The sequence below is a fragment of the Orcinus orca genome, chromosome 10, assembly GCF_937001465.1.
Source record: "Orcinus orca chromosome 10, mOrcOrc1.1, whole genome shotgun sequence".
Taxonomy (NCBI): Eukaryota; Metazoa; Chordata; class Mammalia; order Artiodactyla; family Delphinidae; genus Orcinus; species Orcinus orca.
The window spans coordinates 93,171,081-93,184,094 of NC_064568.1; the positions used below are offsets into that span (position 1 = coordinate 93,171,081).

General features: G+C 42.8%; 1 protein-coding gene across 5 annotated transcripts in view; it reads left to right on the forward strand.

Annotated features, from left to right (window-relative positions):
• Positions 1–13,014, forward strand: part of ATXN1 (ataxin 1) — a 409,623-nt gene that overhangs the window by 113,192 nt on the left and 283,417 nt on the right. For all 5 annotated transcript variants that reach the window (XM_049716362.1, XM_033434914.2, XM_033434925.2 and 2 more), the window contains one exon: positions 480–601. The gene's annotated coding sequence lies outside the window, so the exon portion shown is untranslated. Of the gene's footprint in view, positions 1–479; positions 602–13,014 lie in introns of those variants that run through there.

The following is a 13,014-nucleotide window of genomic DNA, read 5'->3' on the forward strand; positions in this document are numbered from 1 at the left end:
TCAATCCTAGGTAGCCTTCATTTAAAAATATTACTTAGCTCATTCAGTCTGAGTCTTTCATGGGCAGAATCAGATGAATTTTAATTTGAAACATAACTTTCTCCACTTTCTGCCCTCGAGAACTGCACATCAGTATCTCTGTTTTAACGTAATGAACCCTTCTTTATTTACTTATTTCGGTTAGTAAACTTGAAATTTTGCAAGCACATTACCAGTGGTAGATGTCATAAGATGCAGCACCTGTCGGGCAGGCGCTTTGTTTTTTCTTCTTCCTCCCTCCCTCCCCATCACCAGTATTTTGGGGCTCCATATGGAGATCAATTGTGCGATAGCTTCATTCTGGTAATTAACATGCTTGTTTGAGGTTATAAAGTATACATCTGAGAAAGGCCAGGGATTTCCCCCTGAATATCAACGAATTGCTTGAAGTGGCATTTATTTTTCATTCTGACTTGGTGTTGTGTTTTGTTTCACTGCAGCATTCTGGAGCAAAATGAAAGCGTTTATTTTGAGGCCTCCAGAGTAGTGCTGCTACAGACCATGAACAAGAAAGGGGAGACCTCAGCCTGCACGAACGGTCTTGAAATGCAAATGGTCTTGGGTAAGTCATCCGAAGGACTTGGCTTTCATTAGCTGTAAATTTCATCCATCATCGTTCATTTGGTGTCCCGGGCCATCTTATTCAAGTTCATGGTTATTTCTCTACAACCCAAGCAACAGGATGTTGAGGAAATGTTGATCCAGGGCTGCTGAGCCAAGAGAGCAATGACGTTGACTTAGTGTGTTCCTTTCTGAAATTTGCAGAATAGCAGGATTTGAGCGGAATGCATTTGTGGTTAGGAAAGACCAAAAAGAAAAAAAACAAAAAACCCAAACAACTAAACACACAAACAACAGACTTTATCTTCCATATATTCCGTTTCAGTGGAGAGCATAGGGGATTAATCATACAGGAGATAGTATATTCAATCTAGTGGCATGTTTATTATCCTGTAAGTGAAGTATTGGGATGAGCAAGGTGAGAGGCATTGGGAGTTTCCAGATCCTGTTCAGCAGGGTCTGTTGAGAACCTTTTAACTGAACATGGTACCCTGAATGACAGTCTTGGTACCCTGAATGACAGTCTCGGGGGTGGAATGCAAATGCTCCAAACTATAAATAAATATTAAATAAATTCCAAACCCTACAGCAAAATAATGTGGACTTCCAAGTGAGTTTCATCAGTCTAGTTCAATGTATTTCTTGGAAACAGAGACCTCAGATGGAAGCCCAGTTCTGCTCACATATCTTGGTGACCTTGGACAATGTATCCACCCTCTTGAAATGAGTCACCTGTAAAAACACCACTATCTTGATGATGTCCGAGGTTGCTTGCAAATTTAAAATTCCACAGCTCACTCTAGTGAAGTTAATTAAATAATACTACCCTTTGACTCTTGCTCATCTGAATTTATCATGTGCCCTTGGCAAGTCATTATTCACAGGGGGCTCCCTGGACCAGCCAGTGTGAAGAAGAGGTGGCAGAGGCACCTGGGGTCCTCCTTCCTTCTGGCACTGATCTTGGGACTCAGCCCTGTGGTCAAGCAGGTCTTGCAGTATCTGGTTCATAATTTATTCCCTTGCAGCATTACAGAAAACATGGCACAGTGTTCTATGAATATAATATTCGAATAAACGAGATGGGTTTCTTTTGAATTATTGTCTTCTATTTTTCTGTTGGGGATCTCACTTCTTCTTTCTCTGTGCTTGCAGTCACTGTGTTGTGGGTTATCTGCCAATTCTTTAACCCTGTGGAGCCCCAAACTTTGTTTTACGTTGAACGGAACCCTTTCTTACTAAATGTCCCTTTTCTGAAGCAGAGCTGCAAATGACGCTTTAAATGATGCTCAGATGTCACTCTTGTTAGCAGCTGGCTGTCTGCCTCAGAGCAGTGCATTATTTGGGTTTCATAACAGCATTTTTTTTCTCTTAAAAATGTTAAATTACGAAGTGCAGGAAACCACATGAATGCGGCAGAATGAAAACGCAAACAGTGTTATCTGAAGATGCCAGTTTTATGATTCTCCTGGTGACAGTCTCTTCCCTGCAGTCAACATAGGAAGCCTCTCTACCTGTTTGGTGACAGCGTTGTAGCTCCTGTCTCCACCTGCCTTCTTGCCTTGTCCTGCTGAATTGGGAGTTTGAGTTAAGACGACTGCAGGGGGCTGTCTCTTTCTATCCAAGTCCTGCCTGACCACCAAGCCTGGCTTATGTTCACAAAGTCTGCCCTGAATGCTCAGGACTTACTGACTGGCCTCTCCTTATGAGCTCCTATAACAATTAGAGCCTGCATCTTAAAAAAAACAAAAACAAAACAAACAAAAACAAACTCTATGGCCGTGCATTGCTTTGTGAGTTGCAGACTTGAGGGCAGGAATCAGATCATAGCCTGGTGGTTCTCAAAGGTGGTCTAAGCCCCAGCACCTCCCCCATCAGAATCACCTGGACGTGCGTATTAAAGCTGCAGATTTAGCAACCCCAGGCTCGATGAGTCAGAATTTCTGGGGATGCTGAGCCCAAGAAACTCACTACAGATAGCTCCTGCGCACTGAGGTTTGTGAGCAAGTGTCTCAGGCTGCTTCTTCATCCTCCTCTTTGCCTCGTCGCCCACAGCAGAGGGTCCAGATCTGAGCACATAGTAGGTGCCCAGGAAATGCTTGCTTGTTGATCTAAGCAGCATCAAACCATGATAGTTGTAATATCTCTTCAATCTCCTGACCTTTTCGGATATGAAGTCAGCATATTCTCTGAACCCTGAGAAACCCCTTTTTGTCTAAGTGTGTGAAGCGTTCCTCTAGGTCAGAGGCTCCTTTGGAAACCTTTTTATGTCTCTTTCTCTGTCATCAGTTGACTCTTGACTGTCCCTGGTAATGGCAGTAACCCTAAGTCTAGTAGAGCAGGGATATCAGCTGTGGGAGCTGGACTTGATGAGCTGACGGGACGGGCGAAGGCTCTGAGGATGAACGCAGTGCTGTGGTAACCTAGATGCTCTATCCTGGGCTCCCAAAGCCACACCTTCTGCCCTTGGCAGTTCGTTTTGAGTGGTGTTTCTTTCAGCTGTTAGGGCTAGCAGGTTGTCAGTTTGGGTGGCAGGAGAGCGGTCCCATCGCCGGAAGGGATAAAGTTAAGCTGCAGTGGACACACATCACAGCACCCACAGTGGCGGCAGCGGATTCAGGATTTGAATCTCATGTTCACAGGTAGCCATGGTGACACTTGGCTGCCTCCTTCCCTCCTCCACTTGCTTGAGCAAGGGCTTGCCTGGGCTTGGATGACCCAGAAGAGATGTACAGGGTGGTGTCTGCTTCTGGTGCACCTCCTGAGGGGCCTTGCTGGAGGATCCAGAACTGGTAGAACGTCTGACAGTTCGAGTCGGAAACCAAACAGAAGAACTCACAGGCAGCCTACGAGGGAACAAGTAGGGGAATCAGGAAATTTATTAGCTGCTAGGATAACCACTACCAAATGCATTAAACCCTTTTTTTGCAGCTTTCTTTGACTCTTGCTTTGTCACAGTTTTTCTTAGCAAAGTTGTACCAAAGCTGAATAAAGTGTGTGTTCCCAGGTACATTCAAGCACAGTGATGGGGAAGCATCTTCTTCTCGGTCTCTTGTCTAATCTCGACTACGGGAGGCGTGGTTAGCAGAAAGGTATACCAGAGTGGATTGGGATTGGGCTTTTTCTCAGATTCTCAGCTAAGGGAAGAAGAAAAAAACACGGGTTTCCAAAGCAACATTAAGGGCAAAAGAGGCATTTTAATATGTGCTTCCTGGAGAGCTGACTAGATTTTCATCTGCTTGGCTTCTTCCAGATATAAGTTGTTGATGTAAGTGTCTTCGAGCCGTTGTTAAAGGCCCTCAGCCGTTGTTAAAGGGATAACTAGGGAGAAAATTAAAGGCATGAGAAAGCACGTGATTTTCGCAAAATACCAGATGCTGGCATTGCTGTTTGGGAGGTCTTTATTTCCTTTTAAGTGGCCATCCGTGGTTGGAAAAGAGAAAAACTGTTTTTTAAAGAGCATTTGTCTAGTTAGAAACTATGTCACTTGTGTTGTTTACTGTGAGGCAGCCTTGAGAATTGCGGGGTTACCAAACGGCCACCTGAATCATGGGCCCTGCTTTTGGAAGGCAGACAGAAGAAAAGAGCCAGCCTAGTACCCTCCTTGAATGCCATCGCCGGAAAGCTCTTTAAATGCTTTCCAGCTCAGAGGAGTTAGTTACCCTTCATGTCCCTGAGCTGCTGTTCCGTAAAGCAGTACCAAGCATGCCTTCTGTGAAATGTGTTATAACTCACTCTTCTCCTGATACCATCACGGGCTAATAATTACATCAGTCCTTCAGAGCAGCTGTGTGGTTTGGTATAACTGTAAGTGAAACCACACCGGTTCAGGAAATGCAGTGAATTGTCTTCTAATAGGCATCATCAAAGCTGATGTCGATTGACTTGGAAGGTACCCCTTCCTTGGTGAGAATTTGAGAGCTTCGAAGGGAGGTGTTCGCACTGCCTCAAAAGAAATTAGAACTAAACGGCCACATTTACACACTGTTGGAGTGAAAACGGAAACTTGCCCGTGTTCATTCCTGCACGCGCTCTGCCGGAAGGCATCATCACCTCGTGGCATCATTACCAGCTCTGCTCGAATGACTAACATTGCTCTCCCTTCCTCCTCGGAGTTTAAGGTCATTGGCTTCCAACTTCCTCCCCGACAGCTCCAATTGGAATATTCCAAAGGTGTCGGCAACTTGAGTCTAAACCTGTACTTGTCACTCACTCTCCTGTCTCCCTTTATGGATTCTTTGTTTAGAGAAACAGGATCGCCAACCAGCTCATCATCGATGCTGGTCACCTCCTCCTCTTCCTGTACTTCATCCCTTGACCACGTACTGCGGTTTTGCCTCTTAAATCTGTTACAGTCAACCCCTTCTCCCTGTCTCCTCGCCGTTGTTCTCTTTCAGGCTGTAGCATCATTTGCCTGGACCACTGCAGCCACTTCCAAAAGTGTATTCTTGTCTTAAATCTTTCCTTTCTGTGTTCCGTTCGTCCTACTATTTTAAGAATTACCTTCTTAAAGAAAGGATCTGACTGAATTATTCCTGAAAAAACCTGACAGTATGCGGAAGTACGGAAGAGTGTTTCTAATACACTATTAAGTGTAAAGTTCATAATTCAAAATTGTCTAGACACACTGATTACAAAATAATGGTGAAAATGGTGCCTGTCAACAAAGACTAGTAGTAAATAAAGCAAAAATGAAGATGTTTACAATAAGAGGGCGATTGGTACTTCTTTTTTTAAAAATAATACTCTTGGTGTTTTCTGGAGTAATGAATGAATATGATGAAATGAAAGGAAACATTTAAAGGATTTGGTTAGCTTTTCCTTCCCTTTAAGATGAAATGTGGATTTCGTTGCATGACATTCGTGACCTCCTAGGAACTCATTATCAGCTTAGCCTTTAAGTCTCATCTGCCATCCCTCCCATCTCTCCACACAACGCTTCCTTCGGTTCCGAACGTACTGTGTATTTTAATAATCATGCCTTTCTTCATGTTGATTCTTCTGCATGAAATTCTGTTTCTCTACCCAGTGGACTCCTCATTCATTGAGGCCTAATGGAAATGTCCCCTCTTCCTCTACATGTACTAGAAGTCTTTGTTTCTGTACTGTCTCTGTGGATGGCTCATGAGGGTGGAGATCGGTTTATTTTAAACCTTGTATTCCAAGTCTTAAGCCCAGTCCTGCATATAATATAGCTTAATACATATTTATGGAAGGTGAGCAGAAAGGAAAGACTTCATTTATAGATATACAAGTAATCCTTCAGGTGAGATGTAACATTTTTCAGATAAGCTCGGTGCTAATTAACTTGTTGTAAAAATTATAAAAAGTACATGTTTTTGGTTAAATAATTTTTACAAAAGTCATTGAATTCAGCATCAGACCATTTTCGCTAAACTGCTAGGGTAGATCTTTGGTGTTTGAAAACTCTAACATCAGGGAGGATCACGTCAGCTTCTCAGTAGCCATATTTGTGAAGTTACTAGAAATTGCTTTTTTTAACTGTTTTATGTCATGAAAAATCATATCGGCCAAATCAGAAATCCAAAGAAATAACACATCCAGTGCTGGCAACGTAATATGAATATGTGGTATTTTTTTCCTAAGGGACTTTAAAAAGCCAAGACTGGATAACAGGAAAGGATTGATGTAACATTTTCAATTCCGAAAGCCTATTCTACTCTAGAAATACACTTGTTACTATTTTTTCATTTCTAAGAATTCTATTTGGTTAAAAAATCAAAGGAGAAAAAAATATCTTGGCTTAAATAAAATGAAAAGTCATCTTAAATTAATTTGGCATCCCTGAAAGTTCCTTTTCAAAGGGTGGAGTAGGATGGTTTTTTAGTATCACATGTTAAAAATGCCACTAAAAATCATCATTCGCACTTGTTTGCAAGGAATTCAGAATGGGATTTGATGGGGATGAATGTGTGAGGCGTGTTATGCATCTTTTTAAAGAATATTTTGTCATCAGGGTAAGATTGTTTAATACTTGTATATTATTTTATAACATATTATGTATAATTTTTCCTATTAATGTTAGGTGATAGGTGATATAATTGCATAAAAATGCAAGAGGATCTATAGACAAATAATTAGAACTAATGAATTATTCAGCAAGATTGAGGTTTGGCAGGTTTTTTGCATGATATTCTTACCCAATTTTAAGTTTTCTTGCCTATAAAATTATGCCAAAAGTTGAGCCATCATTAGATGACCAGATTAAGAAATTGGTCAGTCAACAAACAACATTGAGCACTGACGAGATGTGTTATATACCACATCACTTCTCAGCCTTTCATGTTAGTTGATCTTTGTCTGTTTGCCACAGTGAAGAACCTTTGCCAAATTTTCTTCTTTTCCTGTCCTGAGCATTGCATTCATGTAAAAGCCCAACCCTTTGGCTGTCTGGAAGATGCGTCCAGTAATAGGCCAGGGCTTGCGTGATTGCATGCAGACTCGCCATTCACTGTTAGTTATTCTCTGGTGCACCATCCACGGGGCTGCAGTGATGCCCCGTGACTGCTGCAGTTCATTTACCAGGAGGTACCGACTGTCCAATTGCCCTTTTGTTGAGAGCCAGTACTCGAAAGCATCCTAAACACCTGGTGACAAAAACTCCAGCAGTCAGTAGACCACTGCAGTTTTCATTACAGCTTCAGGTGCTACCCAGGGTAGTAGGTGCTTCTGTTGAACTGCCCTCTGCAGACCATGTATATGGGTCCATGGGGTGATACTGTGGCTGTAGTTTGCTGAGGTTGTTTAGCATTGGTGAGCACAGGCAGATGTGTCTGTAAGCTATAGTGGCCTCAATTAGGAAGTCTCTTCCTGAGACTTTAAGGATCTACAGAACAGGATATCTTGATGGATCTGAAGTTTTAAAATCCAGCCCCGAAAGAACTGATTACGGTCATCATAAATTTTTTTTTTTTTACAGCATTTAACTGTATTACCCACAAATTCATATTTATTTTACACTCCATAAATTGGTTAACAGTGTATCCATAGACTGTTTTTTCTTTCTTTTTCTGGCCTCACTGTGCAGCTTGTGGGATCCTAGTCCCTGACCAGGGGTCGAACCCGCGCCCCCTGCATTTGAATCACAGAGTCTTAATCACTGGACCGCCAGGGAAGTCCCATAGATTTAAAAAAATAGTACATAGTAAATTGCTGCAATGCTGTTGGGAGACAATGTCATGCAGCGTAAGAGCGTAGGTTCTAGAGGCAAACTTCCTGGGTTTGAATACACATCTGCCCCTTACTAGCTGTGTAATGTTCAGCGAGTAACTTAACCTCTTTGGGTGTTGGTTTATCCGTCCATGGAATAGGGAAAATAAAGCAGCATCTGTCAGAGTTGTGAGAACCAAATGAGTTAATGCACATAAAGCCGTAACAAAATGTTAGCTGTTATGATCATGTCACTTTCATGGTATTCACTTACACGGTTCCTCTTTCATGGTATTCACTTACACGGTTCCTCGGTTTGTAATGAAATGTTTCCAGCCTTCGCCTTCCTTCAAACTGAGTTTATGAGTTTACGCTCAATTAGGGAAGGGGAAACTGGGGGTGAGCCCAGTTAGGGAAGGTGAGGAAATGCCGTGGGAACACAGAGGAGTGAGAGACTTGGTCTCGTTCGAGGTGGGGAGAACCTGGTGGAGGGGTTTTGGGCTAGACATGGAAGCGAGGCTAGGGTCCCAAATGGCAGAGGCGGGAGCGGGGCATTCCAGACAGGACGGAGAGTGACAGAGGTGAGAAGGGAGGGGCTGTGTGTGCCGGAGGAACCCTGGGGACTGGTTTGGTCCAGTGTAAGGTGTGTGAGGTGGAATAATGAGAGCTTGGGAGGAAAGACATTGATTTAATAATGATGAGGATAACAATAATTAATGTGAATTACTGATTGAATAAGCCATCTCACACCAGCTTCTGAGATTGGTGCTTTACATAAATTAGCTCTGATTGCAATTCACTGCAACGTAGTTATCCCCATTTTACAGATGAACAATTGAATTAATCTCATATTAAGGGTTGGAATTTTTTCTTAAGTGGTGGAGAGCCATTGAAGGTTTTGGAACAGAAAAGGGTCGTGATCAGACTTAGCAGTGATTTACTCATCTGCTGTTCGACTCTTAAGTTCCCCGAAATTAAAGACACATCGTCCACATCCCTGTGTTCCCCACGAGCAATAGCACTAGACCTTCAACCTGGTGGATAGTCTGTAAATACTGGTGGAGTCTCTTTTTTTTTTATGTTTTATTTTTTTGCTGTACGCGGGTCTCTTACCGTTGTGGTCTCTCCCGTTGCAGAGCACAGGCTCCGGACGCGCAGGCTCAGCGGCCATGGCTCATGGGCTCAGCCGCTCCGCGGCATGTGGGATCGTCCCGGACTGGGGCACGAACCCGTGTCCCCTGCATAGGCAGGCGGACTCTCAACCACTGCGCCACCAGGGAAACCCTGGTGGAGTCTCTTTTAAACCCTTCTAAGGCCCGGTATCTAATTTTATGAACACTTTTTTTTAAAAGCTTCCTCGACAAAACTTGGGGGACACTATTTGTACATTTTACCTTTTAAAGAGAAAACGAATTTAAGAATACTTAATAAATCAGTTTCTTTGTGTCTGTACCTATTTCATCTCATCTGATCCTCACCAAAAAATTTAAAGACAATGAGTATGACTTTTCCATTCAAGTTGTATGTCATTATAATGCGTGAGGTTATTGGTGCTGAAGAGTATCACACAGCTTATAGGAATAAAGCTAGGATTGAAACCCTGGACTCTCCCCCACCCCTTGCCTGTACTCTGCCATCACCCGCTCCCTCTGTCGAGCCACTTCTGATTTCCAGTCTCCACTAGGGTTGTCTCTTCTGCTGGTTTAAAGGGCATTTGTTAGCACTCTGCTGCTTTCAGAGAAACTAAAGCCCTACAAGGACCTAATCTGCTTTGTTGGAGTTGATGGGAAAGAAATTATTTTCAACTGTCCTCAGGACCAGCATCCTTCTAAATGACCCTGCTGGCAGGTGGTCATTTCTAGGAGCCCATCAAATTAGCCACTTGTGTAAGAGCCTGGTGTCCTCTGTTGGGTTGGTGTGTAGAGTGAACTTGTCCTTCACAGTAAAATAGAGTTTGGGAGTGAGTACATTGCAAGAGCCTTAAGTGCTTTGCTTCTTCTACCTGATTGAAACCAAATTTATGATACTAAAAACACTTAGCAGCTGGCCCAGAGCAGCGTTTGCTTCCAAATGGTGCCTGGAATTTGGAGTGACATTTAGTGAAAGGGAAAGTTCAATTCCGACTATCAAAGTTAATGGCCAGTGAACCTACAAGCACATATTATGCAAATTCAACCTAAATCTGTATTTATTAACTTGACAAATTTTGGAGCGGTTATCTGCTCTATGAAATTGAGTAAGATCCTGCAACATATCAGATCATCCGCTTAACGCATTTAAATCAGGACTTCTGAATATTTGGCACCCATGCTGGTGCCGACGTTCAGAGGTTTAAGGTCAGCTGCCGCTGTACCCCCTTTGCAGGAGTGGACAATTATTTCCTGGTGAGCATCCACACTGGTCTCACCCCTTTCCTCGCCTGTACTACTCTCATCCACTTGGGAGAGTCAATGAACCGGCACTACTCTGTCTTGGGGACCCAGTCATCAATCCAGCACGTGTCCTGAATTTTATTTATAAATATATATATGTATATATTTAATTGCAGTAAGTTTATATAGCGTAAAATTGGCCACTTTAAAACAATTTTTTTTTTTTTTGCGATATGCGGGCCTCTCACTGTTGTGGCGTCTCCCGTTGCGGAGCACAGGCTCTGGATGCGCAGGCTCAGCGGCCATGGCTCACGGGCCCAGCTGCTCCGCGGCATGTGGGATCTTCCCGGACCGGGGCACGAACCCACATCCCCTGCGTCGGCAGGCGGATTCTCAACCACTGCGCCACCAGGGAAGCTCTAAACAATTTTAAATGTACAAGTCAGTGGTATTAAGTGCATTCACAATATTATGCAACTATCACCACTGTCCATTTCCAGAGCTTTCTCATCTTCCCAAACAGAAACTCTGTACCTGTTAACCACTAACTCCCTGTTCCTCCCTTTCCCCAGGTCCTAGTAACCTCTACTCTACTTTCTGCCTCTGTGAGTTTGCCTACTTTGGGTACCACTTATACCTAGAAATCATGCAATGTTTGTCCCTTTGTGTCTGACCCTTAATTTGATTTTTAGCACAGTGTTTCAGATATTCTTTTTGTGTGTATTTTCAATACTGTATTGTATCAATAATCAACAATAAGATATAATTATTCTAATTTCAGAAACTAGATCCTATAAGAATATGGGTAAATAGAAAATACGGAAAAAATGATTTTCTCATGAGTAACTGAAGAAAATAACACATCTAAGACAAAAATCAAACTCCTGTTAGTTTCACATTCCCTCTTTGGCACAGATTCTTCCTCACTTTGGTTTTAGCCCCTCTTGGGCCTGAATCCTTTGCAGAATTTCTGCAAGCAGGCTTGCATTTCTGTATTGCCTACTAAGAAGAGTTCAGAATGTTTTAGATTCCATCTTTTGACCGACTTGCCTTTTCTTCTTCTTTTGGGCGATTTTTAAACTACTCATTCTGTCTACCTGCCTCTGTCCAACAACAGGCAGAAACACGTGACGGCTGATCTTGGAAAAATTGGTGAATCGTAGCCCTCCACTTGCGGTGATATTACGCAAGGCAGAAGTATTCCTTTTTGCATAGAAGCAGAAGCAGCGTCGTTTTACTGCAGCAATGAAATTGTAGTAGAGATGAACATAATTCATCTTCTATTTACATCTTTAATGAGCCACAATTAAAAGTAGTGAGTTGACGTGTCAGAGCGATTGGTTTATTTTCAGATTTCTATTCTAGCCGCGGCTGCTGATCTAAGCGGTACTCCACTGGCACCCTGGAGCTCGGAGAGCCTTAAGAAAGAAAGCCCGGAAAGGGCTAATCTACTTCCTGAAAGTTAATGAAACAGTAATGACTTTCTGCTGGCCTAAGGTAGACATTTGCCTCTAATCCCAGAGGCCTGTGATTCTCGAATCTTCTTTCAGGGTACGTCTTTTCTTCTGGTGCAGGGGCTCTGTGGATTGATTTCAAGTTGAGGCGCTCAGAGACTTTTCTCTCTCCTCATTTTCTCCGGCTGTAAGTAAGATGCACCGGAGGGCTTTCCCTGCACTGGGTTCCTGGCGCAGGGCAGAGTGTGTTGTAAAATGGCCCTTTCACCAGCCGTGCCTGAGCCCAAACCTAAGCTTGTTGATTTCAGGGACACCCTTCCTCCCCCTGTCATCCACATTTCATTGTAACCACTGAGTTTAGTTACATGGTGACACTGATCTGAGATACCCTCTCAGGAACCTTTAGATGGCTTTCCAGAGAATAGGCATCACTGCATAATCAGTTACTGTGGATGACAGGTTTTCCTGCCACGGTAGTCAAGCCACACACTGGAGTTCTTTGAACAGCTCATCTAAAACAACTGTTAAAACATTTCTGCTGTGGCCATCTGAACTCAGCAAAAACGTGTGCAGAAGTATTTATGATACACTTGATGTTGAAGAGGACCGTAATGAACTCTGTAGAGCTTGGCCATTTACGAGTGTCCCCACCCTTGTGATGGTCCCACGTATGCCGAGTGTCTTACGGACCAGGCACGGTTGTCTTGAAGCTCATGCTACTTCAGCTTCAAAGCCTCTCACTTGTACAGGCCCCTTCCAAGGCCCGGTATCTAATTTTATGAGCTCTTTTTTAAAGACCCACTCCTCCCCCTATTCACCCCTCCATCCCTTGCCTCACTATACGCTTCAGACCCTGCAAACTAGATCCACCTCTGATTAGGAATATATGTAAATGTGCTTATGTGTATATTAATTAAATATATTCATTTCTCCTTCATACTAATATATGAGATTCCTCTGAATCTGCCAGTCCACAAAATAGGAAAATTGAGAGGCTGGGCATAGCCTTTCGTACCTTCACCAGTTGTTTCCAAGGAAATTTATATCTTGGACACTTAGCAAATAATGATATGTTTAACTGATAGGAACTGTTTCCTAACTTCCCCAAACTGATGACTAACAATTATGATTCACATATTCCTGGGAATCTCTGTCCCCTCTGGCTTGCCATTTGCCTGGAGCATGTACAGTGTATCAGAGTTTCTTAGGAGTTTTTAGTAAAATTGAACTGTATCGCTTTTTTTCTTGTTCCCCACGCCACCTAAAGAAAAACTAATTTAATGGCTATTTTGTGAAACATTTTATCCTAGCGTGACATGGTTACTTGAAGGTAAATTATTTTCCCTACTAAGCAGTTACTTGTTCCAAGTAACTTTGATTTGAGAAGCAGCTGTTGATTTCTAGTGTGCTAAATTAGTTTC